This window comes from Dromaius novaehollandiae, chromosome W (assembly GCF_036370855.1).
Source record: "Dromaius novaehollandiae isolate bDroNov1 chromosome W, bDroNov1.hap1, whole genome shotgun sequence".
Lineage (NCBI taxonomy): Eukaryota > Metazoa > Chordata > Aves > Casuariiformes > Dromaiidae > Dromaius > Dromaius novaehollandiae.
This window is the reverse complement of record NC_088130.1, coordinates 34,190,483-34,216,674: the sequence shown is the minus strand read 5'-3', so window position 1 is coordinate 34,216,674 and position 26,192 is coordinate 34,190,483. Positions and strand designations below refer to the sequence as shown.

The 26,192-nt window shown below is 38.2% G+C and overlaps 1 long non-coding RNA gene across 5 annotated transcripts in view; it reads left to right on the top strand.

Moving 5' to 3' along the window:
• Positions 1–26,192, top strand: part of LOC112980283 (uncharacterized) — a 490,482-nt gene that overhangs the window by 411,593 nt on the left and 52,697 nt on the right. Inside the window, exons 11-13 of one of the 5 annotated variants that reach the window (XR_010385785.1) lie at positions 4,787–4,835; positions 5,989–6,076; positions 9,776–12,851. The exons of 1 other annotated variant lie outside the window; for it this stretch is intronic. This is a non-coding gene — a long non-coding RNA (uncharacterized LOC112980283). Of the gene's footprint in view, positions 1–4,786; positions 4,836–5,988; positions 6,077–6,349; positions 8,622–9,775; positions 12,852–26,192 lie in introns of those variants that run through there. 3 more of the 5 variants (XR_010385784.1, XR_010385781.1, XR_010385783.1) reach the window with 3 other exon arrangements.

Genomic DNA, 26,192 nt, shown 5'->3' with positions numbered 1-26,192 from the left:
AGTTTCAATGCCCTGCTTATAATTTATCATGGTTCTTATTCTGTCCAAACTGTTTTTTTATTCCTAGACCTTAACTGAATTTTAAATGAATCTGAAGGATCTGTTCTGTGCAGAACATCAAAGTAAACACTGGTGCTTGTGGAGCTCTAAAGCTCCACAAAGTTAGAAACTCTGTGTGTGTCATGTCAAATCTGTCAGCTTCCATTTTTTGTTCTGAGTTGGGTTTTAGGGACTTTTTATTTGGAGGGAGAGGGATGGAAGGTGTTGCAAGTACTTTGATTCCTAAACCTTTTGCTGACAAACTCCTTGCAAACACAAAGTGACTGCAGCAATTGAAAGTCTGTGGCAAGAAAAGTCAATGAAACAAAGGCACAAAACAGAGTTTAATGACATTTAGTACTACTAACAAATGATTTTTTGTGTGTCTATAAGAGAAGGCACACCAGAATCTTGAAGTGCCTGGTAAGAAGTAAAAACTATAGATTCACTGCATTCACTGCACCAGTTGGGGAAAAATAAGTATAATTAATCATTTTGACCACAAAAGTATTAAAAGATTTGGGGGATTGCAAGTTATTCTACGTAGGAGGAAAAACTGATGATAAAACTGATGTATACAATTCTCATGAGTGAAATTCATCTTTGATACAGCCTTGCTCACCCAGAAAGAATAGAAAATATGGTCAGGGAAACAGGACAAGAGGGATCAAATAAGAAATTCTTTGTTCATGATTCCAGCTGCTTTCTGCTGGCTCTTAATTTCAGAATTCTGTCTCTTCCCTTCTTTATGGGGCTACAGACAAAGCTTGTCCAGCTCTGTGGAGCTCCTTCTCAGTCATTATTTTCCTTTCCTTGTGATACTCTTCACTTCTCTTTTTCCATTTCACACATCCACATTCACTCCTGCTCAAGCAATATTCAGCAGACCCCAATAAGTCATGTTTTACCATGGCCTTGTATGACCCTTTGGTTTGGGATGTTTATTATTTTATTTTTGCTTTAAGAGACTATTATTTCTTAAAGGAGTGTAGTTCTTTGATATTGTAATTTAAATGAAGAATCCCACCAGTTTCATCCTGCAACAGTGTTGAATCCATTTCTCATAGAAGGAAACAGACAGGTAGAAATTTACGGGTGGATTTTTGGAGTGTTGTTGTTTCAATGTGTAATGTATATGAAAGCTGAGTTTCGTCTAGGTATGTAAATAATTGACCTTTATTTAAAAAATGTAGAGCATTCACAGGTGATGGGAAACCTCCTTTGAACTTCGGAGCGTTAACTTGGGTGTCTACATTTAAAGAAATGGAATTTGAAAAAGTTGGCATAGCTGACCTGTCTTTACTGCAGCTGCAAGTAAATGCCCAAAAGTATCTATACTTTGAGGAGTCTGCTTAATTTTGTGAGATGTTTCTTCCCTTGAGAGACAATGAAAGATCGCAAAAGGCACAGAGGGTGTAAGATGGAGAGAAGATAGACAAAGGAGGAACAAAAAGTTGTCGCTCACTGAAGAAGCAAAGACATTTAAAGAGAGCGAAAATGTAGACAGATGTGAAAGCAAAAATAGCGTAGAAAATGCATGTGTGTGAAAGTGGAGAAAATGTAGATAAATTGGAGTTATTCCCTTTCCATCCTTATTGGTCTCTTTTTCTTTCACTTGAGCCCTGAGTTGATTTATTCTTCATTTCTCCAAGACTGGGCATAACTACCTCATTCTGTACCCATCTGATTTATTTTAAAACCTTTTCTTGTTGTTTTTCTTGCTGAAAGCCTTTGGGCTGCCTAGACCTGGACTTATACCAGCTGATATTTGCACTAATTCTACTCCTGGTTGTGATTCATAGGCTTTCAAGATGGGAAGGATCTATTAGAGTAGTTAGTCCAGCTGCCTCCCAGAGCAACAGCTTTTGCTATTGGATTTTCTAATGTGTTTTCTTGCCTGATTTTAAATCTTTGATGCAATGAGGCCAATTCATCAGGGAGATGAGTCCACAGACTAATACACCTCATTCTAATGAATCTTTCTCTCACACTGATAGCCTTTGAATTTCCTGTCCTGTATATTTTAATGTAGCAACCATCATAGTATTTAAAAATCCATTTAAATGAAATTACTTGTATATATATTAGCTAACACCAGTGTGAGGAGTAATTTTATCATCTGTAGGTCTATCACATGCAGTTTCATAAATTTTCACAGGAATATAGCTGGAGTTGGTAGGCACCAAAATAGGGCCATTTTGTTCACCCTGTCATTTGCAGTGAGATGTTGATGGCCAAATTCTAAATCCATTTGTATAGCTCTCCACAGTTACTTAATGTGTATACAAGAAGAGGAGAAATACTGCAGCAGCTTCATTAACTTTGCCTCTTACGTGATCTTAGAGGTACATACATTAGGTATCAATCACTGTGATGTCTTACATTCCAGTATTTCCACTGCTGAGACTGAAGAAGCTTGCTGTGTCCTGTTCTGAGGGTCACCTCTTCTTGTCTTGGTTGCAAGTGTCTTTAAAAACACTCAGATAACTGCATTCTGACTACTTGCGTTAACTCCTTAATTTCCATTAAATATTCTTTATTCTTTTGTCTAAAACTCAGTAGAATGTGATATGTTGTGAGAATGCAGTCCTACTTAACTGTCATTTGCAGTAATCGTCTAGATCATGGTGAACATGGGTGTTTCAATCTCATACCAGTGTAAATTAGAATCAAAGCCTGTGTTCATAAAACAGGGATGAGGAAACTGACTCCTTCTAAAGTCCTTTGATATTTAAGCAGTATTATTCAGTATTTGTAGCTCTTCCATAGTCAGTTAATGCCTGTGTGAAATACACTACTCACATGAGCAAGGAAGTCGAGATAAGGCACTTCTACCAATTTTACTTTTATTCCTAGATTGGGTGTATTGCAGTGGGGGGGGGAGGGGGGGTGAGAGGCATGTCCATGGCTTCAGCGAAAATATGTGCCCAGCTGGACCTTTCTGCCTACATTTCTGAGGACACTTGAGATCCTTTGGAAGGAATGACACAGATGTGCATTATTAATGTATAATACCTACGATAGGTTACTGTTCACATAACATATGAACAGAGTAATGCATGCTTGTATGAATAAAAGTGATTTAAAAATTCCTTAGACCACAAATGTGAAATGTATCACTGTTCTTCAGAGAGCAAAATGTTCCTTCCAGAGCATTTTTAATTCCTAGAATCTTTGAAAAAGGCCAAATTCAAAGCCATACTGTTGGTTATCTCCGTGCCCTTAGGCAGTTGGAAAATGCTAGTCCTACTCCCTGATGACCTTTCATCTAGTAGTTCTTTCTAATGATCTTCTAGAAGCTTAGTGTGTTTTGGCGTTCTACTCTAGCCAAGTAATGACCTCCTATATTTTGACAATCACTATTTCACATAGTGCCTATCTTTCACATATTGTTCATCTTTGCTGTCTCTCTTCCTCCTTTACATTGTCTCTGCTCCCTCAAGTCTTCCATGTTCCCTCTCTCAGTGGTTTGAAAGTTGTGAGAAATTCATTTTTCATTGCTTTGCTCCTTGTATACGTGGATCTAAAATGATACCATTCTCTACCCATGTTTGAGCTGTTATAAAGAGCTGTCCAAATTACAGACAACTGAAATGGTAGGCCCTTATCCGTATAGAAAAGTGCCCATTCCAGTAGATAAGTGATTTGTTGGAATTATCAGAGGCTATTCAAAACCAGCTATTAAGTGAGAACTCTGGCTGATCTTTCATGGCATCTTCTGTGCAACCACCTTTGATTCAAAAAGCAGCTTTTATTCAAGAAGCAGGAAAATGCAAGTACTGTGCATCTGGCTGCTCTGAAAACATATGGCATCAGATATGGTATACTGAGTAGCAGTCAAGCAACCAGGAATAGTCCAGACTTGTTCCTGCCAATTCAAACAAATTGCCAAAAGACATTCAGACTGTATGTGCATTGTAATTAAATATAACCTTCAGCACTTTGCATGAGTCTTACTCATTGCCATGCAGCTTTTTGTACCCACAGCAGCTCTACGTTCTGTCAGCCTTCTCAGAGAGGTTAGGCTCTGTCCAGGATGAGAATCTGCTAGTGGAAACTTTCCATCGAGGGGATGAGAGGCAGCTGTATTCATCCACTCTGCTGGGGGCGCAGAGCTGTGCACCAGGAAGCCCAGACAGACAGCGCTGCGTTAGGATGGATCCCAGCAAGGGGCCTCATGGGCTGAGCAAGCCTCAGGATGCCTGGAAGAGGGGAAATACAGCCTGCCTTTCCTTGGAGCTGGGCACGTTGCTAGGGCAAGTAGCAAAACCAGAGGAATCAAGCTCTACTTTCTGAGATTAAAACTGTTCTTCCTTAGCTGACTTCCTTACTTCAGACTTTCATGGGAGAACACTTAAACTTACACGTGCGTGCCCCAGTCCTGACCCTGCTGTGCAGTCAGCGAGTCTTTATTGCTCTTGTTACAAGTCAGGGGAACTCAAAGCATTTCCGCCAACTGGCTAGCAAGCACTCTGCAGCCTAGCAAGACACTCGTGACCAGGATTTTATGTACCAAAAAATACAGGCTAATACAGGCTAATTGCTGCTTTGCACTATGCTTCACTTTCTTTCAGTTTGCCTCTTCTCTCTTCCACTCCTTTAAAGTATAAACATCTTCAGTATATGGATGTAATGTCAGTCGGCACTTCATTTCAAAGCACAAAAATGTATGTGAATATGTATGTGTTCATTCATGTGCGTACTTCTTAATGAGTAAGAGATAGTGAGTTTTTTTTTTGTTCTACAGGTGTAAAGCTGGTTTAAATTTTTACATCAGCTGTGAATTTTACACAATGGTAAGTGCTTGTGTTCAAATATTTTTTAATTGATTTCAAGCCTAACGCTTATCTGTAGTGTTATCTCTGAAGATCTGTGAGATGCATATTATTAAAATAATATCCATGCTGGGTTGTGGTTGTCTCCTAGAATACATTATTTTCCCTCTTTAGTTTCTTTGCACATATCCATTTTAGGCTAAAAGAATCCTAGTAGCTTCTGGAAATTTCAGCTTCTGTTCATAAAATATCTTGGGAATGGAGCATGCAATAAATCATTGTGACTGACAGCTTTGGCATTTCACAAGAAGTGAATCTCCAGCATGTAACCATGGGACTAAGAGTATTTGAACACATGATACCTAACCTGTCAGGAAATGTGTTTTCTGTCCTTTCAGACAAAGCACACGTCCATTTTTTGTCTGCAGGTTCCTCTTGGCTAAGAGTACACTGTGAGGGTTTGTCATAGCTGGAAAGTTTACAGCACTGTCTTCTTTAGAAAGAACCATGTCAAACCCTTTTCTTAAAGAAAAGGAGTCCCACTGTGCCTTTAAGATTTTGACATTCTTCATGATCAGTTTAAATGTTAGGGATACAACTCACCTTCCTGTTGATTTTATGACACAACATTCAAACACATAAAGATACCTGGCCATATTTTTTTCTGTTACTTTTTTATTCTTTAGTAATTTTAAGCACTTTTGTATACTATAATTTCCTCAGAGGCATTTATGACAATACTTTTTCTCTTTAATTTCATATCCTGTAAGCAGAAAATCACAGATCCTATGTCATTGACATCTCTCACGTTTGCCGCAGTAATAGATGTCCTGCAATCTGACCATATTTGAAAATAAATATATAGCGTTTAGCTTTCTCAGCCACTCAGAGAGCTGGCAACAATGGGTAGGGACCTATACTCTGAGTTTTAATTCATTTCTTTTGCCTACTGCTACGTGCCACCTACTGAAATAAAGTAGAATCATGTTTAAGCCAGAGGAACTCTACAGTAAGCAATGGCCAGACATACAATTGCAGACACTGAGTCAGTGTGAACTGTGCTACAGAAAGCGTCTTGTGGGAGCCTTGCAGCATAACAGAAGATGAGGCAGACAATATTCATCCCTTAATATTATTTCAAACACACCTCTGGTCTCCTCCGTATTCCTTCCAGCATTTCAGCAGACCTGGAGAAAGGACCCAGAAGCCTTTGCCATCTATGCAGACCCACTAGGACAAGTCACAGCTCCTCCTGTGCCGAAGTAAGTATCGCTAGAAAACGGACACCGAGCATCAACCCTCGTCCTGTCTCAAATGAGGCCTGGAGAGGCACGGTGGCTGTTCTCTGGCAGTAATACCAGGGATTCAGCATAGGGCCCAGGCGCACGATGGATCTGTTTCCCTAATGTCTCCGGATGTATAAATCAGAACCCAAGAGCAGACCATAATCAAACCTAATGCCTGTAGGATGTTGTGTGAGGCCAAAGTAGTAGTTACCACTTTGCGTGCCGTTCTGATGTGTTTCCCTTTATCAGGGTCTCCCTCAGGCTTCAAATGGACACCAAGCCAAGTGCTGCTGCAGCTTGAACTGCGTTGACCTGGCATTGACAAGACAGAAGATGGAGATTTTTCTTGTGATTTGTGACTTGTTTAATCTTTAGGCAACGAATATCAAAAACTCACCAATCTATACCATGCAGCTCTTTTTTATCTCAACCTTATTATTCCCTTCAGTAAAAGCAACTGAATACAGAGGGCCTTAATATTAATATATGGGGTTCATCAGCCATCTCACCTTTGTTCACCTAGGAGATGGCTCAGAGTAATACATCTCTGTGAATTCACAAGTGTTTTCACTTCTTTTTATCTTTGGGATACTTTCTCTGGAATGCTTTCCCACCCCCCCTTCTTAACAGCAGCCATAGACACTCATGCGAGCAGCACTAACATACTCCTTTTGAAGGCTGTAGTTTTGCTACATATGAACTGCTGAAAAACAGAGGGGGGAGAGGCACAAATGCATACAGAGTAGTGCTATGCTCCAGCCCTCCAGGAGACAGAGAACATCGGCTTCGCAGTGAAGTTGCATCAAAGATCTACATCTACCTGCATGTTGATGCATGAACAAGGCATAGAGGAGAGGCGTTGGAGAGCATGCAGTAGCATAGGTCAGCAGAAGGATGGACTTGCTTTCCTTTGTGATTACAGTGGGAACAATTTTGAAAATAATTCTCCCTTTTTTTCCCAAGGGCTGCTAAACTATTTTAATGGATTCCATATGGACTTCTAATTTGGTAATTGTTTCAAGCATAGCTCAGGGCTTATGCATCCTATCTACCTTCAAAGGCTGTGGCTGAAATTAATTTCAAATCCACATAAAATTTTGTCTATTAAACTCTTTTTCTGCCAAAATTACTGCAGTACTATTTCTTCTGCTGGAATATACCTGCTGATATGTCTCATGATTTTTCTTCAATTACTATAATGTCGTATTTTGTTGAAATGAATAAAAATGAGTAATAGATATACAGTATTATATATACAAAATAAATACTAATGATAATATAATAAATATTATTATAAATATAGAAACAAGTGTTTGCCAGAAATGTTTAAATGATAGCTTGCTTACTGGTGGAAATAAATGGAAGTTGCGCTTAAGTAGTGCAGAAAGGGACTTATCAGGGTACTCCGAACATGTAATGTGGCAGGTTAGAAACTCTGAGGGAGTATATGCAAAAGCATGTGTTTTCCTTCTTTTTCCTTCTGTTTGTATGACTTCTTGGACAATCCCTTAAGAATATCGATGTCCAGCTTAGCAGTTCTGACCAGGAACTTCTCTTAGCCAGAACAAAAGCTCTGTTGTTGGAGAGTGTCACAGAGCAGCATGTATAAGATGCAAGATTGAATGTCCTTCAAGTGCATAGTGACAAAGCAGTGCCAGGACACCAGCAAAAGGGCTTTTCACCATGAGCAAACAGATGGCCAGAGTGAAAAAGACCAGCCTTTATGGAGAAGAAATCCTCCCGCCCCCAACCGCTCAATCACTTGCTGTTTCAGGGCAACATTTGATATACTGCAACATCATCTGATGTTTGTGTCCTTTTAATTAAACCAGGAGGTTTTGAATAGAAACGTCCTTGTTTTCACTGAGAAGTGAGTTCAAAAGGAAGATAATGGAACTTCTTTTTTTCCCCTTGGTTTGCAAAAGGCTTGTGTGTAATTTGTCCTTTGCAAGAGCAATCAAAGATAACCTGTATGCAATTGATTATAGGCATTGTATCTTTTAATTACTTGTTTCTACACAGCAGTCTAGTTACATGCTGAAAATAGATAACACTGGGTTGTCTGTTCCTTGCTTAGATGGTTAAATAATAAAGCTAGAATCACCACTCTGTCAAACATCATATCAGAGGCAAATGAATCCGAAGTTGTCTTCCACCCCTCTGCCAGTTCACAAATACAGTGCTGACATTTGTGTATAAAACAGCATTAAAGAATTTAACTGTATGTCTCACCACAAAGTAAACTTCATACAAAGAAAGAGGGGAAAAGAACCCTGCATGCTTAAGATACCAGCTGGAAAAAAAAAGAGTGGGAAGACGATTAAAAAGTTTTTGCCTTATGGAACAGGAAGATCAGTCCATGTTCAGCCGATCACTTGTATGAAGTTGTTATGGATCAGTATCAGTGCATTTACAGTATTCTTTTTTTTAGTAGATTGATCTAACATTTGTATTTATGAGTAAAAATAAATCCAGAGAAAGAGGTAATTATTAAATGTCCTAACAATTAGCTTCAAAATCATTATATTGTGAATTCTTTTTACATCAAGGAAGTCAATATAAAACATTGTAAAAAAAAGTCACAAAACTGAAACTGAAAACTCTTCGAGATTAACGTGCTTTTGCATGCTGCATGACTTTACAGAAAACTGTGGGGAGCGGGCTGTACAAAATATATAATTTATAAAATTGTCTGTGAAGTAAGGAAACTGAAATGGGGGAGAATGTCTTGACCTAAGACAAATAGAAAAGAATTGCTTTAAAACATTAGTATTTGTTACAATAATTCAACATGGTTTGGGCTCAGAGGTCACCATGAATACTGTTCTTAAAGCTTTGTATACTTGACATGCTAATACATGTATTTGGCTACAGATCATTAGCAGTGATGGTTTTTTTCCAGTTCAGATTCCAGAAAACCAGAGAGGGAGCTTGTGCTATCATCACTGGAAGGACAGACAAGTAAAAGCAATTGCTTCAGGATGTCTTATAAGGCAAATCAGTTTTATGACATATATTTTTATACCTTCTAAATGCAAGAGCACCTGTTTAACAAAGTAGGTATCTCTGCTGGGAGCTACACCTCTCACAATTAGTTTTACAGTGATGGAGAATAGTTAATAATGTGTAATACTATATTTCAGTTGCCTTCACTGCTTTCCCATAGAACATTGCACATGGAACATATGATTGAATCACTGCAAAAGTACTTAGCACGAACTGCTCACTGAACATTGTTCTCCTTATTATACAAATGCAGGTGTTACCTATTTCTTTCTAAAGACCTTGTCCTGCAACAGCTTATTTGGAATTTTCTGTGCATGCAGAAGCCAAGACTCCCTCTATATTTTGTAATGGCTTTGGTTACCTCCAGGAAATGAAAATAGTAACCAAGATTAACATGATTTAAAAGGAGCTTGCAGAAACAATAACTATCATGCGATGCAGTATTTTATGCATATCACAAATAAGAAGATTTATCTGGATGTCTTCTACCCTACTAGGAAGTCAGCATTCAAAAATTTAATTATGCCTCAGAAGCTGGTAGGAAAATTCATAATGAAAAACTTTTAAAGTAACTTTCATCAGATTCAAAACTAGTATTCATGGATCTCAAATAAAAATATCTGTTCAGGTTATTCAGTAATGCCTTTTACTTGTTCTGTAACATGACAGCTGTCCACACATCAGAAGAGCTAAGGAGATTTGAAGTAAAAATGGAAGTAGAATCATGGTTGCTCTCTAAGAAAATAGACCAGACACTGGAAGGGATTTGCAAGTTGAGATAGGATCATAAAGGTAATATTCTTCTATAGATGACTGCAGAATTTTGAACTGGAGGCTTGTTTCAATATGAAACAAACTTCCAAATAAATACTATATTGAAATATTTGGGAAAAAAATAATTAAATAATCTTCTTTTACTCATTTTCAAATGACTTTCAGCTGGCAAGCCAGGATCCTGGAAGCCTTGGGAAGCTGGGCAGCTAGCTTTCCCTTAGGTTCTCTGCTCCTCTCCAAATAAACCAATGGAAATGGAGCAGGTTTCTTCCACTCTCCCTTGGAAGTGAGAGACCAGATGTTGTCCTTTGTACTCTCCTCAGGAAAATCGTCTGCTGGGGAATTTCTGCCCAGGTCCCATAGCGACCCAGGTAATATCTCATCAAGAGCATTTCAAAGTAGGCCATGTCTTAACAACAGAAGGATTGCCTGATGTGTGACTCATTCCTTTTGGGAAAAGTGGGATTCTCTATGAAAGGATGTTTTCAAGGCTTACTAGGTATATTAAACCCGAAGTTATGAATGCCTATTTAAAGCAAGCCACTGAACCTTTTTGATGTGATTGTGTATTTGCTAGTTCTGAAACTGCATTATATAACAGAACACAAAAAGCTGCAAGTGGAACAAGAAGTCAAAGCAGGGCAAGTATTGTCTGCCCTGATAAAGTATCCTTGTCCTCCTTCTATTGAAAATTATTTTCAGTATAAGTCTTGCCTAACTGGTTCCAGATCTTACTAGTAACTAGAGAGACTAGTGGGCCCAACTATAGACATGCAGGGCTTGGTGGCAGTGTATGCTCAGACTAAACTAAAGCAGCGTTGGAAGCTGTTGAGAATACTATCACTGCAAAAGCTGAGGGGAGTGAAAAAGGCTATGAGGAGAGATAGAGGGCCTAGCTGAGACCAAAGCACTCACAAGGATGTGTGCTTTGGGGACACATAAGTGTCCTTCTCATGTTGCTTTCTCATAAGGACCAAACAGGACGATATAAATCAAAAGTATTTGATTAATATTAACATGCAAGCTTTGCATATTTATCTCAACCCAAAAGTTGAACATTTTCATCTTAATTGCACACTAGCTGTCATAAGTTGATGACTGTGGAACAGTGATTTTCTTAGTCTTGTCCAACACCTGCTTTCAAGTTCCAGCATTGTTTTTCAGTACAATGTGAGTATAAACATTTCTGTAGAAATCTGAAATAAGAAGTTTAAACCTTGTGATGTTTAAACCTTCTAATGTCAATAATGGGTTTCAAGACAAATTTAATGCTCTGACTTTTTACCTGTATGTCTTGATCTTATTTTTTTTTTAAATATAACTCACTTTGAACAGTGGATATCTTTTATGTAGATATCCTTAAACCAGCAAAGCTAGACACTTACCCATTTTACCTCTAGTCGTAAATAACAGCTCTGCTAATCCTCTATACAGACAGTAAGCATTCACATGTGAGCTTTTAAAATAAGTCTGTACTGCTTTTACTACTTTGAAGAAAATGATGATTTAATATCAAAAATAGAAATTCTACCATCTCGACTTACTGTAATAGAAACACTGTTTGCTTCAGTAGTTTTAATTAGAGATGGTTAAAACATTTCTAATTCACAGCGGGTTCACTGAAAAATAGTGTTTTGTCAAAGCACAAAATATTTTGATGAGACTTACAGCTTTTAGGATACTTTTCATTAGGAATTATTTTCTAGGACTGTCTAATCATGTCTGTCCAAAGAGAAAGGAAGAACTGGAGACAGACAGTTAAAAAAAATACTATGAAACCTTCAGAGCAAACATTTTGACATGACGATGCGTTCTGAAAATGTTCAAAGGGTTTCGTTACCATCCTTTTGTGGAACAAAACCAATTCAGAAGCCTTGAATGTTGCCATACAATGGATTTGTTATCCCATGTGAAGCTCTGTTTTCAAGGTAATGGAGATAAGCAATAGGCCTCTCTAATTCACCATTATGACTGGCAGTCTTTGCAAATTACACAAATTATCATCTACACAATAAAATGGCAATGGTAATGCGCCATGATATGCACTTTGTTTATTTGTTTAGCAAATTTAATCTGGTTTTAATTATGTATGATAGCACTCCATAATAGACTAATAAATGCCCCCTAGCATGTCTTATGAAAATAATAAAGCGTAGGTGATCTAGCTCTTTACATCTTTTTTCTGACCTGCCTCTGAATATTATTTAGTGAATTCTGAAACTTGTAATCAAACTTCATGCAATCTTTCAAATGAAATGAAATCAGGTTTAACAGGTTTTGGAGGGTTTGGCCTGTGGTTTATCATCGCAGTTTCTTCTATTTCAAGAAAGTTTAATTTCACTGTTTTTTCTGTGTGCAATTGAAAGCTCATGTAACTCCAGATGCCTGCAGCCAAGCTATCTGCTTCCTTGTTTTGAACTTGCTTTTGGAGTTAATGCGGGAATCGTAGTGAACCAAGAAAAATTAGAAGTGGCTATGAAATTGTTAACAGAAAATGGCATAGAGCTTTCCAGCCTATTTCACACTATTCTAACACCAAACCTGGCAGAGAATTTTAAGTAAAGACTGGGCTTTGGATAAACAGCAATGCTGAAAATCATGAATGCAATGCTGGGTTTTGCCTGCATTATCCTCAAGGTACTGTCGTATGTAGTCCATAACTGCAGTGTTTTCAAAGTCACCCTACAGACACACAAGGTGTTAGCACTGCAGGTACTGAGCCTAGCAAGGTTCCCCTCATGATCTTTGAAATATCCAGAACTTCTCTCTTTTTCAGTAGTGTATGCCACCATTTAATTTGGTAGCATACATGTTAGCTTCCCCACGGATAACGACCTACTAGCTTGCCTTTCTCTTTGTACCACAGGCAAACTAGCCTGAGTTCATCTTTGACATCGACTAAAGCAGTATCACATGGAAGAGAGGGTGGAGGGTGAAGAAGAGTTACCAAAACACTGCTGATGCAGTCAAGGTATTTTTACATTATTACCCTCCAAGTTTATTCCAGGTGTGCACTGCTTAAAAGAGCAAGGCTTGAATGCAAATTTCTTAAGAGAAAATGGGAATTTTGTAACTTGTGAGTGTGGAGGTACACAAATATGCCTATAATGCTGTGGTACCAGCAAGACTATCAAATCAGTGGATGATGTGAGAAATTTGGGAGTTAATGTCCAGGAATTGTTTGGAGGCAGCTCTGGGAAAGAGCTGTGAGAGTTAAGAGCACCTGAAGGTATTTGGGCTAAATACTTGAAAAGAAAGCTTGCAAAAAGATAAAAAGAGAAGGATAGTTGTGACATATAGAAACATGCAAGTCATGTGATGTGGAGAAAAACTGAGGTGTGATTGTGTATTTGAAATGTTTGCTTTGTATTGATGTTCCATGCTTGCAAGAGTAAACTATGGATAATTTCAAGATAGTTTCACTTTTGAAAATTCAAAAAAAACCTTGATATTAAAGTCCTACCAGGAGGGTTACACTTGGTTGAACAATGAGCCTCTGACTGTTCTTTTATTCTGTCTTTGGTCCATCAATTTCTCTTTTTTTACAGAAGCCTTGACTCTGTTTTTAGGTTGTTCTAGGTGTAAGCTAATATATTTTATTGCACTTGCAGTCTCTATGGGTGAGAATTTTTCATGTGCAAGTGTTGTCCCTGTACAATGTGGATTATTTTTGGAAGAGGATTTATATAGAAAGCTTTCTTGTATTTAGAAATGATAGCTTTTCAGGGGGAGGGGGCATGCAACCTAAATGGCTTGGGTTCTTGGTAGAAGCCATAGGCTCTTAACTCATGCTTTGCGGAGATCATGCACTTACTTTTTATTGCTGTTTAGGGAAATCTAATTCAAAATGGTATAAAACATGCAAAGAGCACTGAATCACTTGGCATTAATGACTGTTGAAAAACATGTTATCTTTGGGTTATGCAGAAAATAGAGCGATGTTCCCTCTAGGAGAAGATGTAGAGCTGCTTCTTACATTGATAAGGGTTTTGCTTTTTGTGTTCGGCAGCAGCATTGGTTTTAAAGGTGTGAGTTTAGATGCCAATGTTTCCTTCTTTGTAGTTACTGTTTGGCCACAAGTGAGTACGTGCAAATGTTTTTGAAGACTAAAACTATTGCTGGAAATGGAATAAGTGTAAGATGTCTTCTGAAGGAATATTCTTTTGTTCAGCTGCCTGGCTTTTGCTGTATGCTTCATAGAACAGTGTAGGACTTTGATACTCAGTCTACCTGAGGCTATTTCATTTGCAAGCCACCAGTGAGACTCTCCCTGGAACGACCGGTAGCAGGTGTGAAATCCCAGTTAATTGAGCAAGAGGTGAAGTAGGATGTGTGGCTGTGGTGGTACAATAGCAACTTGCCTTATGAAAAAAAATGAGTTCACTAAATGCAGAGCAGTTAAATACTAGATGTAATATTTGGTAACTTTAACCCTTTAATACAAGAACTCCATTTAAAATGGATTATAATAGGTTTTCATAGTGGTTGCTTTTGAAACTATGCATTACTCCAGATGTAAAATATTTGCAATTTAATGCAAAGATCTTCTTTTATTTTTCCTAATTACAACTGTAGTGTGTTTCTTCTGTGTTTGTAAAATACTTCAAGGAGGGGAAAAGAGTCAAATAACTTGCACAATTTAATGCTTACTATTCTTGCTATTTGTAGTGTTTGCTTATTTTTGAGGGGAAGAAATGTGGGAGAGGTTCAAACTTGTGTTGGTTTAACAAAAGAAACAATCTCTCCTTGAAAAGCTTGCTTTTTGCTGCTTTAATTCTTACTAACTAGTTGTGCAAGTGTATCAGAGTTATGCTTTTCATTGCTGCTGTAAAGATGAGCCATGTTTGTCTGCCTCCAGTCTGGAGAAGCTCCGCACTAAAATTCATTTCATCAGACGTTCTTCCATTCATGAGTGTAGAAGAATCTCTCTTAAAGTCAACATAAACTATGCATCAAAACTCTTCAGTGGAGGGACTCAGTCAACAGTCAGATGCAGTTAATTGATTTCAGAAAGTACACAAAAGGTAGTATTTCTTTCAAGGACCTGAGGAAACAGCTTTGCTGTTATTTTCTTTCAGGAAAGGTTTTGGACTCAAAACCAATTTAATTACAGTGATCACTACCTTCTGAGCATCTGCAATGAGCAGTTTTAGTTCTCCTTATTTTTCCATTCAATATGAAGATGGATGAACTGAAATATAGATTTAAGAAGTCAGAGGAAAACCAAATTATAGATGGCTTCTCTGCTTCTAACAAGCAGCCAGATGAATGATCTGATTATTAGAAGTGGAACTGGATAACTTACTAGCTTTTTCCTAGTCTTAAGACTAAGCATGACATGCACGAAGACAAAGACTTAACTGTGCCAAGGTCATTCCAGCTGGCTCGGAGTTGCTGTGTTGCACTGTGGGGGTGGGGGGGGAAAGGGAATGTTCTACAGAAAAATCAGTGAACCTTCTCCTGTTTTTAACTTTGAGTATAATGATATTTCAGCTCTGAAATGGCAAATCTCCTCCCCCTGCCAATCCAGCCTAACTAAAAACCTTCTAAACCTAACTAAAATATGGATTCAAATGCTAACTACTTTCTGCTTGGATGACTTAAAAGGAGTAGCAGGTTCCAAAGTGAGTCTGCCTCAATTTGATTTAGCCGAGGAGAGGTTGTTAGGGCTGTTAAGGGGTATAAAGGGCTGTTAATGAAAGCGGTATCATGCCTTTAGGATATGATTAACCACAGCATACTTATGCTGATGGGAAGCTTCCAACTGGTTTTTAATTGGTTTTAGTGTTCAGGGTAGAGGCTCTTCTAGGGAATTCTAAGACAGAACTTCATGGAAACAAAGTGGATGTTTAGGGAATGTCACAGACTATAGCCCAGTAATGAGGTGCAAATCAAGGATGGTAAGTACCTGTGGCTTGATGGTAAATATGAAAAAAGAGCTTGAAGATGAAATTTACTTCCTTGGTGTATTGTGCATTGCATTAACATCTGGCTCTGTAATATACTGAGAACTTCCTTTTGTTAAATTGGAGCTGAAATGCTTTGATGCAAACTGTTTTTTTCCAGTACTCATATATCCCTCCGAACTATGGTATTTTGCCCTCAGCTGTCCCATTGCAACTGTTTGTGTGGCCGTGATGTAAATCAGATGGGAAAACTACTTTTTTTTCTTCTTCTTTTTTACACTCGATCAGTGTCTCCTATTAGTATTACTGCTGGATATTTTTCACTGTGTTACTACAACCACAATAAACAGTGACATGTCTATTAGTGAGGCTGTTTTGCAGGAACAGGTGGGAATTGGATGCTTAATAAGAAACTCCAAATACTAATCTATCTTGTCTGGCAGATGTATTCATTATGGCAGGAGCCACAGGGCATGGGTCATGAAGAAGTAATTCTCTCTAGTGGGTATATGGCCTATCATATTTATTGCATATGTTTATAAATAAAGAATTCATTCTTCCCTTGGCTTTCCAGCATCGACATATTAACTCTGAGTGGTCCTGTGTAACAGGATGATGATTTTGAAATTGTGCTGAAATTGAGCCCAGGCCTGAGGTTCTTCAGATTTCATCAGCTGTTCAGAAATAAACTGGTTGAAAATCTTAGACTGTGTCCTAAGTTATGTCTGTGGCAAGCTATTGAAATGATCCTAGGACAAGGATGCTAAGGTACATACAAAGTGAGGGTCAGGTAGACTTTGGTTCTCAAGGAGGCCTTAAAACACAAATAAACAAATACATTTGGTCTTCATGGTTGGTATTTTCTGGTGATTCATGCCACAATTTGGATCTAGGTCTACTCTTATCACTTCATAATTGCACTGTTTTGGCAATATAAAGTAAGTCACTGTTGTAGTAGGTTTTATTTTCAATACCTTAATGTACTTTTTGTTTGCTTTTTACTGTAATACATTCTGTCACAGCCTTGTGAAGAATGCTACAAATGCCTTTTCTGCTGTTACATGGTACAAGCTCTATTGTTCTTTTCCTAATTGTGTGCATTTTTCAAATGCACTGGAAATGTGAGGGATATGAACTATAGGAAAGATAGCATGAAGCAAAGCTCTCCTCTTATGAGACAACCCAACTCTGAAATTGAAAGGTTACTAACGTACAAGGGAAAAAAATCCTGCTGTCTGCATTCTAAATAGACATTTGGCCTTAGTTTCTGCAGTGGACCTATGACCACTCCTCCTTCTTGCTGAAATTTCCTGGAACTATGAGCATGTGCTTGTTCCAGAGCAACTAAAACATCCACCAAAACCTACTTTTCTATTAGAAAAGTCAGAAATTTGCATACAGCTCTTTCAAGAGCAGTGCCTAGTATCTTAAGACCATTCAAGGTCATGTCTGCATCTCAGTATTGATGTGTATATATTAAAGAAGGGGGCTGACATCCACTGATTCCCCTCAGTCCTGCTCTGTAAATGAGGCGTAATTCCCAAACTGCTGCACTGGAAAACTTCTGACTCCATGTGAAGCTGCAGAAGTACTGCAGATTATGCTGTTATGTAGAAAAGTACTAAACCCTGGCTTGCATGGAACCTCTTTTAATTTTTAAAAATCTGTTATAGAGAATTTATAGTATAATTATGCAAACTCCCCAAATTTAACAAGATTAAAAGTAGAAAGCTTGCTCCTTTTGGCCAGGAAAACATAATTTTACAGTTCTCTTTTATTATAATCTACTGTTTCAGTTTATGAAACAAATTTATTGAAAGCATAATACCTGCAGCTGGCCAGGGAAGGAAAGAGTCAAGTTTGACAGCCATATGAAGGAGTGTTTTGTCCCATTCGGTACAGACAATGAGGAAGAAGTCACAGGCACAGTCTAATTTCAAAGCAGAAGCTAAACACAAAAGAAAAGGTGATACAATAAATCTGATTAGGAGAAGTCTAAAAACACAGTCTAAAGGCAGGCAGCTGTAAATTCTATTCAAGTTTCTGTGAGGGGAGAAAAAAATCTCTCTTCTCTTGAGCCAGCTCCTCCACGCAGTTTTCCCAATAACTGGACATTAATTTAAGGCTTCTCAACTCCACAGGAGTCAATCTGTCATCCTTGGATAGGCAAAAGAGTGTTCTGCATATAAAAGAATATAAATAAACAATAGTAATGTAAATTTTGCAGCAACGTATACCACTGAGAGACTATCCTTGGAAGAAGAGAGAGAGAGAGGAGGCAAAGCTAGGCTGAAACAAGTGTTTTCTAGTTGATAAAAGCCCAGTTGTGAAGTGTAATATTTTCCATTGAGGTTGAAGTCAGATCCAGGCAGACTGTCAATGCTTCAGTCTAAAAGACAGTTTTCTACTACTTTGATGCAGAACAGGCCATATGTATCTCCATTTTTCAGTAGGAGAGGAGACCTTCTTGCCTGTTTGGTTTAATGGGAAGCCAAAACTTGACTTACACTCTTCTGCCTCCCACATTTCTTTCTTCATACAGTCCCTTTCAAGAAGGGATGCAGTGATTTTCTGCTAGGTTTCAAAAATTCTCTGTTTGGCTAGAATGCCAGAGTACATGCAATATCCATTATTCCTTCGTTCCAAGTCTGGCTAGTTATGTGCCCTGAAGTAAACACCAGTCCCACTGACTGTAGGACTGGGCCCTGTGGATGAAAACACTTTTCTTCTACATCAGAACAGAGTAAAATTCTTCGTATGAGATAATTTCATGTTGGCAAAGCAGAGCCGCAGTAGAGTAATATTTATCCATGGCAGATGGTATGACTCAATTGGTTTTATAATCTTCAAAATAGAATCATTTGTACTGATAATCACTATGTCTATTTTATCCTATGTTTTTTTCTGTGTTCCCCATGTCTTGTAATGCAGAATATTTAATAAAATGTAAAATGAAAAAATGGTGGTTAATCAAAAGCAAGGTATGCACACTGATATTTTACTATTGGTTCTTGGACATATAGTTGCTGTTGCAATGGAATGACATACTTTACTGGTTTAACTACTGAACTCTGTCCAAGAAATCAATATGGAAAGCTACTAAGTACACAGGAACTTCTGTCCAAAGAAGGATATGTTTGGTAGGTGGTTTTTTTTTTCGTATAGGTCTAATTGGATATTTAAAACATGCATTTTGCCTTTAAAACATTTTGAGGTCATTCTGAGCACAGAAAATATTTGTGCAGTCTTTCAACTGGGCTAAATACAAGAACACGAGTTACTAATCATCAAGGCTACTGAGAAATATCCAAGTTAACCTCTAATGACTTTCAAGGAATTTGTTGTCTTGAAAATCATAATGATCCTTGTTTTGCATAGTTTTGATTCAGAACTTGGCATTTTTGACCAAACATCTTTAGACAGCTGATTTTATTTCAGCTAATTTTCAAAGTAACAGCCGGGGCTTTCAAACAAACCATATCAAATGGAAACCAAAGAACATGTTCAAATCTTCAGGAACTGAAACTGTGATCTAATTTTATGAATTCCAGAACACAGATTCCTCTATCAGCAGTTCAGGCTCATGTGCTGCAGTGATTAAATAACTGATGCCTCTGGATGATAAAGGTTTTCTGTTGTCTCAATCTCTATTTTATTACTTGAGTCAATGGAAAGTAGTCTGGTGGAAGCAAGAAGAATGAAATTATGGTTGTATTTACATAAACACACTAGGAGAAGCATGCATAAAGGAGTCAGGCAATTTTAAATTTACAGCTGAAAGGTAGAACTTTCAACTCCACGGCATAGCTAGATGTTTCCAGATCCTTTAGCTAGTGGTGGTAAAGAAAGGGAGAAGGTGCACTTACTCTCTTCTCAGAGTGGTTTTGAATTTGAGATGAAATCTGCTCTAAAGTGCAATGTGTTGTTTTTAGGATAGTAAAATTTTGACTGTTTTGGTACGGACTTCCTCGTGTTGGGAGACTCAGATATGTGATCTGGGTTGTTATGCAAAAGAATCTTGGATGTAATCTACAAACACAGTCTAAATCAAATTGTCTCCATTATGGATCTGTTTTGCATCCTTGATAGGAATTATGTCATTCTGCCTCCCTACATATGGTAAAATAAGTGTTTTTTCACCTAAAAGGAAACTGATGACAAATGTAACAATGAAAAGGACTTTAGTCTGTGAAGAAAGCATGTAAACAGCCAAGAGGGCTTGTTAAAAGACTGATGAAGATTTTTTTTTTTTCTGCTCTAGACCCTCTTCAAAGTAAGTCCACCAACTAATGATACATCTCTTTCAATGGCCTTCATCTCTTCTTGACCAGCTTAGTTTTGCTTTCTAAATTCAAGGTTCCTGAGTGTTCTTGCTTAATAAAGTAGTTTGGGGAAAAATTTAAGAGATGCTATGCAGAATCATGTGACGCACTTGTCCAATGTTTTTGTTGACTTGAAAGTAAAAAATCCTTACAATATTTCAAAAGACCTTCTCATCTGCCTAAGTTAATAAAACTGATACAAAAGCATGATGAAGACTGGGAGAGCTTGGCTTCCACTCTGGTATTAAGCCTTTGACCAAACTGAACTCTGTCAAAATGCTGTAAAGACGCTGGAGAAACACATTGCCACCAGATGCAGTATTTGCCTGAAAAGTCCTGGCTGGGCGTGATAACTGTGCCAGATCCTTAGCATTATGACAGCAATAGAATAAAATGATGACATCATGAAAAGCCTGGAAACATTCATGTGTGGTTTGTTCATTTTCCAGAAATGCTGTGTCTCAGAATATCTCAGCTTGAGCTTCAGCTTGTAAACTCTTTCTGTTCTGGTGCTTTCCATCTGGTGCCTTATCCTACAAACTTCATCTAAGAGCCCTATTCACTATGACTACTATAAGCTCTTTTCATGAGTGATGAAGATGAGACCAATGCTTTTGTTCCTTGCTTTGGCAAGTACTCCAGCTGTAGAAAACTCAAAAGGGTAGTCTCCCTGAAAGCATCTCTCAGATTTTTTAACATGTCACTGTGAGCACTAAGCAAAGGAGAAACAGGAGGTAATGAATGCTGCCACCACCTCCCTTTCAAAGCTAATAAAAATGATTCGTGTCCCTTGTTTCGTCTACTAGTGACCTATTTTGGGACCTGGAAATAGTATTTGGCTCATCTTAAGCTGAGATGCTTACTGCCAGAATATAAATGTCAGTGCAAATACACTGACTTGAGGCTTTTTTGTTAGGTTTATATGTTTTATGACCCATTTTGTGATTGAATACTACTGAAGTATTGAGTAGCATTAGGATTACCTTTAGCAACGCTGCATACGCATATCTTCTAAATGTTCTTTCCTTCTGGTGTTTGAGTAAGTCTTTTTATTCCCCTTTGCAATACTTTATAAGAGGAGCACACCACTCTATGATGTGCTTTCTTTTGTACCAGTGTAAGATGGTGCCTCTGTCCATATTCTCTGATGATTAAGTTCTCTTACAGGGAAGAGAATTTGCCACTTTTCTACTTCCATCTAAAACTTCTGGGTAAGCACAAATCGGTCCAGCTATGTAGCATAGAACTGGACAACTTGAGTCAAGAGTGGGCTGAATCAGAATTAAACAGGCAGCCCAAACTGAACAACCTGTGTAATGGCATCGTTACATCCAGGGCTGCTAAACATTCTAGTGTCTGTCCATGTTTTAGAAGTAGCTTTCCTTAATAGCATCAACCACACATCGCTCAGAGATCAGATACTTTGTCATGTGCGTTAGCCAGATGAGTTTAAAATAGAACGTGGTATTTCCTCATTGTGGCTTTGCTTCTAGGAGATATTAAGGACTTTGGGGGCTGTCACTGTAAGAGGAGAGAATTCTCCAGGCTTGCAGTAGGCTCTTTGCCGTTCGCAGGCATTTGATTTTTGTTTTGTGGAATATAATGGAAAAAGCATTGTTCTGACATTTGGATTTGTCATTTTCTGAGCTCAGCAGTGCAAAGAGGGGAGCTAATACCCTCAAGATAATTTCATACGCCAATGTGTTTCACAGACTCGTAGTCTTATTGGTCTCAATTAAAATTCAGAATAAGTAATAGGACTTGTCTGTCCCTGGGGATTTTTACAAAGATTGGATAAAATACTAGTCAATGGGAGGAAAAGATTGAGATGCATTCTATCTATAAATCAGAATAGTGCAAATATCAGATTTCCTGTGGCACAAGGAGAAGGCTAGTGCTTGCAGTGAAGATATGGTTTATACATACAGCTACAGAGCTGGGAATGTTCGGTAATATTCCCATAGTTCTTCACATGCAACTAATTGCAAAGGCAGAGCGATCCTCTGCTGAAAACTGCCTGCTAACCTCTTGCATTTCAGTTTACACTACGCAACATTCGAAGCCCTAATACCTCTGAGCTCAGGTCAAATTAAAGTAGCTATGCAAATTTTTCCTTCTAGCTCAGCTCCAGCGCGTCTGTTGCTGGCCTGCGGAATATGTGACTTAGGTGGCAGTGGAAGAATTGCTGGCTTGTCCCGGCTGCGGCGCAGTAGTCGGCTCTTTGTGTGGTCCTGTGCGAGGCGCTTCGCTCCGGCCCCCGCAGCTGTGCTGTGGGCAGTGGGTGAAGGTGAACACAGGGGAAGCCCTTCATTTGCTGCTGCCCCGAGCTGAATAGCTGTGGAGGGAGGCTGGGAGGCTGGGAGTCACAGGTTCAAAGGCCAGTTTGTTCCCACTGGGCCGGAGACGGGGTCAAAAAAGACAAAACAGTTGTTCATTTTCAGGTTCCCTTAAAAAGAGAGAGGCTTGTAAACTGCTGATTTATTCATTCTTGTGCTCTGTATCATGCTGATAATTGTATTGTAATGTATTCTAGTTATAAGCAGTACACTTTCAAGTAGAAAATGCATCATGTTTCTTTAACTGCCTTGGCTTTAATATCAAACTAATGCTAAAGGAAAGCCTCCTTGTGATAACATGAGTGTTACTGAAAAGAATTAAAATAGCATTTCATCTAGAGCTAATTAACTTGCATTTGTATGGAGTATGTATGTGAGTAAATACACATAAATTTAGGACTTGCGTAACTTGAGGGAACACTTAGATGAAAGTGAGGCGTTGTTGAAGCTAAACGCGGAAGTGCCAGCTATGTGCTGCCAAGTATTAGCAATGCTCTTTCATCTGAGACTAGGGATGGGTGAATACTATAACAATCTCATTTTATAAATGTCTTCCATTTTTAAAATCAATATATTTTGACTGTTACATCCTTTTTAAAATACGACTTCCATTAATTAGTGCTTGGTTGAGCTTGATGCCTGGAATATTTGTGGAAAGAGGGAATTCTACAAAACACTGGAGGACAGTCATGGAAAGTAAGTTTTGAATTCATAAACGTGGGTGCTTAAAGCATAACTTATATTTCCAGTCAAGGAAGTGAAACACAGTGTATGATATGCTTCCGATCAAAACTAGCTCAAATTTCAAAAAAGCATTTAACTTTTGCATCAGTTCTTGGAAATACTCTATGGGTTTTGTTATGTGGCATCTCTTTTCAAATGATTACATGCCCAGAAATTTCCTAGTACAATTTCAAAACAAAGCTTTTGTCAATTAATTTTAGGTAGGATCAATAGAAAAAAATAGTGCTCCCAGCTGCTCTGCTCTGCTTGCAGACTTTGGCATGGACAACTCAGCTGCCTGTGCTTTGAGCAAAGGGCCACCTCCGGGAGCTCTTGGCAGGGCAGGGCCCGTGATGCAGCTGAACGCTTCTGCTTCCACCCAACAGTGGAGTCGCAGTGGCTTGCATGCCTAGGGCCTTCTTCACTGAAGAAGTCTTTTCACACTCACACTGTTGCTTCCAAGCAAAATGGTTTCAAAATCTCGAAAACAAAACCAAAATAAATGCCTGAATCTCCTGCAAATGGAGCCTAACTCCAGTTAAAGATTTGGGTGGTCCTCTTCATTATTATTTTTGTTTTCCCTAACTCACATTTCCCATCTCTGGATGGAGGGTAGAGGTAGATTGAGACATGTACTTATGCACCTTGCACTGTGAAAACACTATCAAATCTAACTACTGCCTATGTGCAGATGTTTTAGAAGAGGTAATAAGCAAAGCAGAACTTGAAGGTATTTTTTTTGGAAAAGAAACCTGCAACTACGAGCAGCAAAGCCTGGTTTAGGTTTCAGTAGAAAGTTGTGACCAGCTGTGTCTCTTTCATAAGGCTAGCATCCAACCTCATTTGCTTTTCCATTTATTTAGAGAGTCTTGTTTGTCTATAAAACCCTTTTTTCTTCCCCTTGGGCCATGGGATGGATGGGTCTCTCCCTCTTGGGATGTCTAGACAAGTTAATTGACTGGCTTTCCCTCTGTGGGAGGAATGGCAAGGAAACTTGTTTCACCAATAAAACTGCCTGGAAAATTCTCCAGCGTAATGCAGGATGACTAATAGTGATGGAAGCAGCATTATTGTTGCTATGAAGAAACAAGCTGTGATTAGGTAGAGTCTTTTCTTAAACTTGTTCAAGAAAAATGGACTTCTGAGAACTCCCCAGAAGGGGATCTGTCTAGAACATCATCATCTTAGGTCATCTTCTGAATGTTACAGGACACAGTTTCTCCTGCTCTGACTAACTGATAGAATAGGGCAAGGCATTATCACAAATTCAATGAATTTCACCAAGTTACTTTGGACTCTAGAGTCATATGATTCTAAACTGGAAAAAAGGGCTTTATCAAGCCTGGTATTTTTTTTGTTTCTTGCATTATGTGCAATCCCAAGTAGCTGACATTGCTTAATGCTGATTCCAATTCCAACCTCTGTAGACATAAAACTACTGATTTTCACATGCTAACCAGATCAAATGTTACAATGATCAAAGATAATCACTACTTATTTCCTGATGTTGAAAATGTTACTTGGAAATTCACATACGTATTTCTGAATTGAGAGACCTGTGTTGGCTTACTGACTCTGCTAAATAACATATATGTTGTTTCCATTCCATGACCAGATAAATATGTAAGTGCTTCTGGCATGAAAACTTACGCATGACAATTTAAGAGCTGTATCTATGAGTACTCTTTGAAACTTGGGAAGATTAACTATTCTGGAAGTAGGCATATTTAACATTCTTGATCCATTCTTCACCACTGCTGTGCTTCAATGCACTAATTGGAGCTAAAGAGAGAGAATCCTAAAGGTTTTATCATTCTTTGGAACTCTGCTGAATTCTGGATGCATCTTTAGAATGTGACAGCTGAACTCTAAGGCTCTCAAAGGACATAAGTTGTTATTTTACTGTTTCTTCAGAAAAGATTCTTTCATTATTTTAAGCTATAGAACACGGACAGTTTTTAAAGAAATGAAGACTCAAGCAGTAATAGCTGTATTAAGCATTAGTATTTTGCCTGCGCCGTTTGTAATTTCCGTTGCTTTGAAACATCCACAATCCACAGGCCAAAAAGGATGTTGGTAGTAGGTGTGCGTATTGGCATCCAGTGTGACACATGTAGGCAGTTCTCCTTTATGGCAAAAAAAACATTCAAGAACTGAACCACAAGGTAAATTATCAAATTAGAGTCTTAGTGGTTGGATTTTAAAGAGGTTTTTAATCTTCTATAATGGCCCATTAACTTCACTTAAAGTATGCTTTTATTGTTCCATTTTATTGCACTATTATCATTTTTAGTACTGTTATTATTGTTATGTGATTAGAATGTGAAAACACCAAAGAAATGTCTAGTAAATAGTCTTGTTTCTATGCATTTTTTGTCTTGTTTTTATAGTTTCCTATTAATTTTCCTTGGTGTAGGACAAGCACTTAGGGAACCAGTCTGCAGAAATTATGTCATTTCTTTTTCTTTTTGATTTTAAACTATTACCTAACTGATAAATCTAAGAGACTCTCCTCAATGTGCTCAAGTAATCTCCCAGTAAAGTCTATTTTCCTAATTTTTGTCTGTCTTTATCCAATAATCAACTCAGTCAATTTAGTGCAGTCTTTTTACAACATGATGCACCTGCATAGCTATTATTTTGAAGCATTCCCTTTGTATTTAAATTGTGCGCCACTCTGATACTTTAAGCTGCATTCAAAAACAAGTTCTATTTCTTATCCTGTGTCCTTTTCCACAAAATAATACAAGCTCAAAAAATCCATTGGTCATTAATGCTGATTGACTTCAGAAAGGAATATCTATGTTCTCATTGATATTCCCAGGCACCCTGTTAATCTCTCACAGCTGAACTCTTTTTCTTCTCTACACTGGCTGTCTATTTCTGATCTTTCAAGCAATCTTTAAATCAAATTGTGGAATCTTGCTCACTCTCTGCAAAGCATTCCCAAAGCCTCCAAATGTAATTTATAATGACATAGACAACTCTAATTTTCAGTGGTGCATCTACATAAAAGAAAGAACCA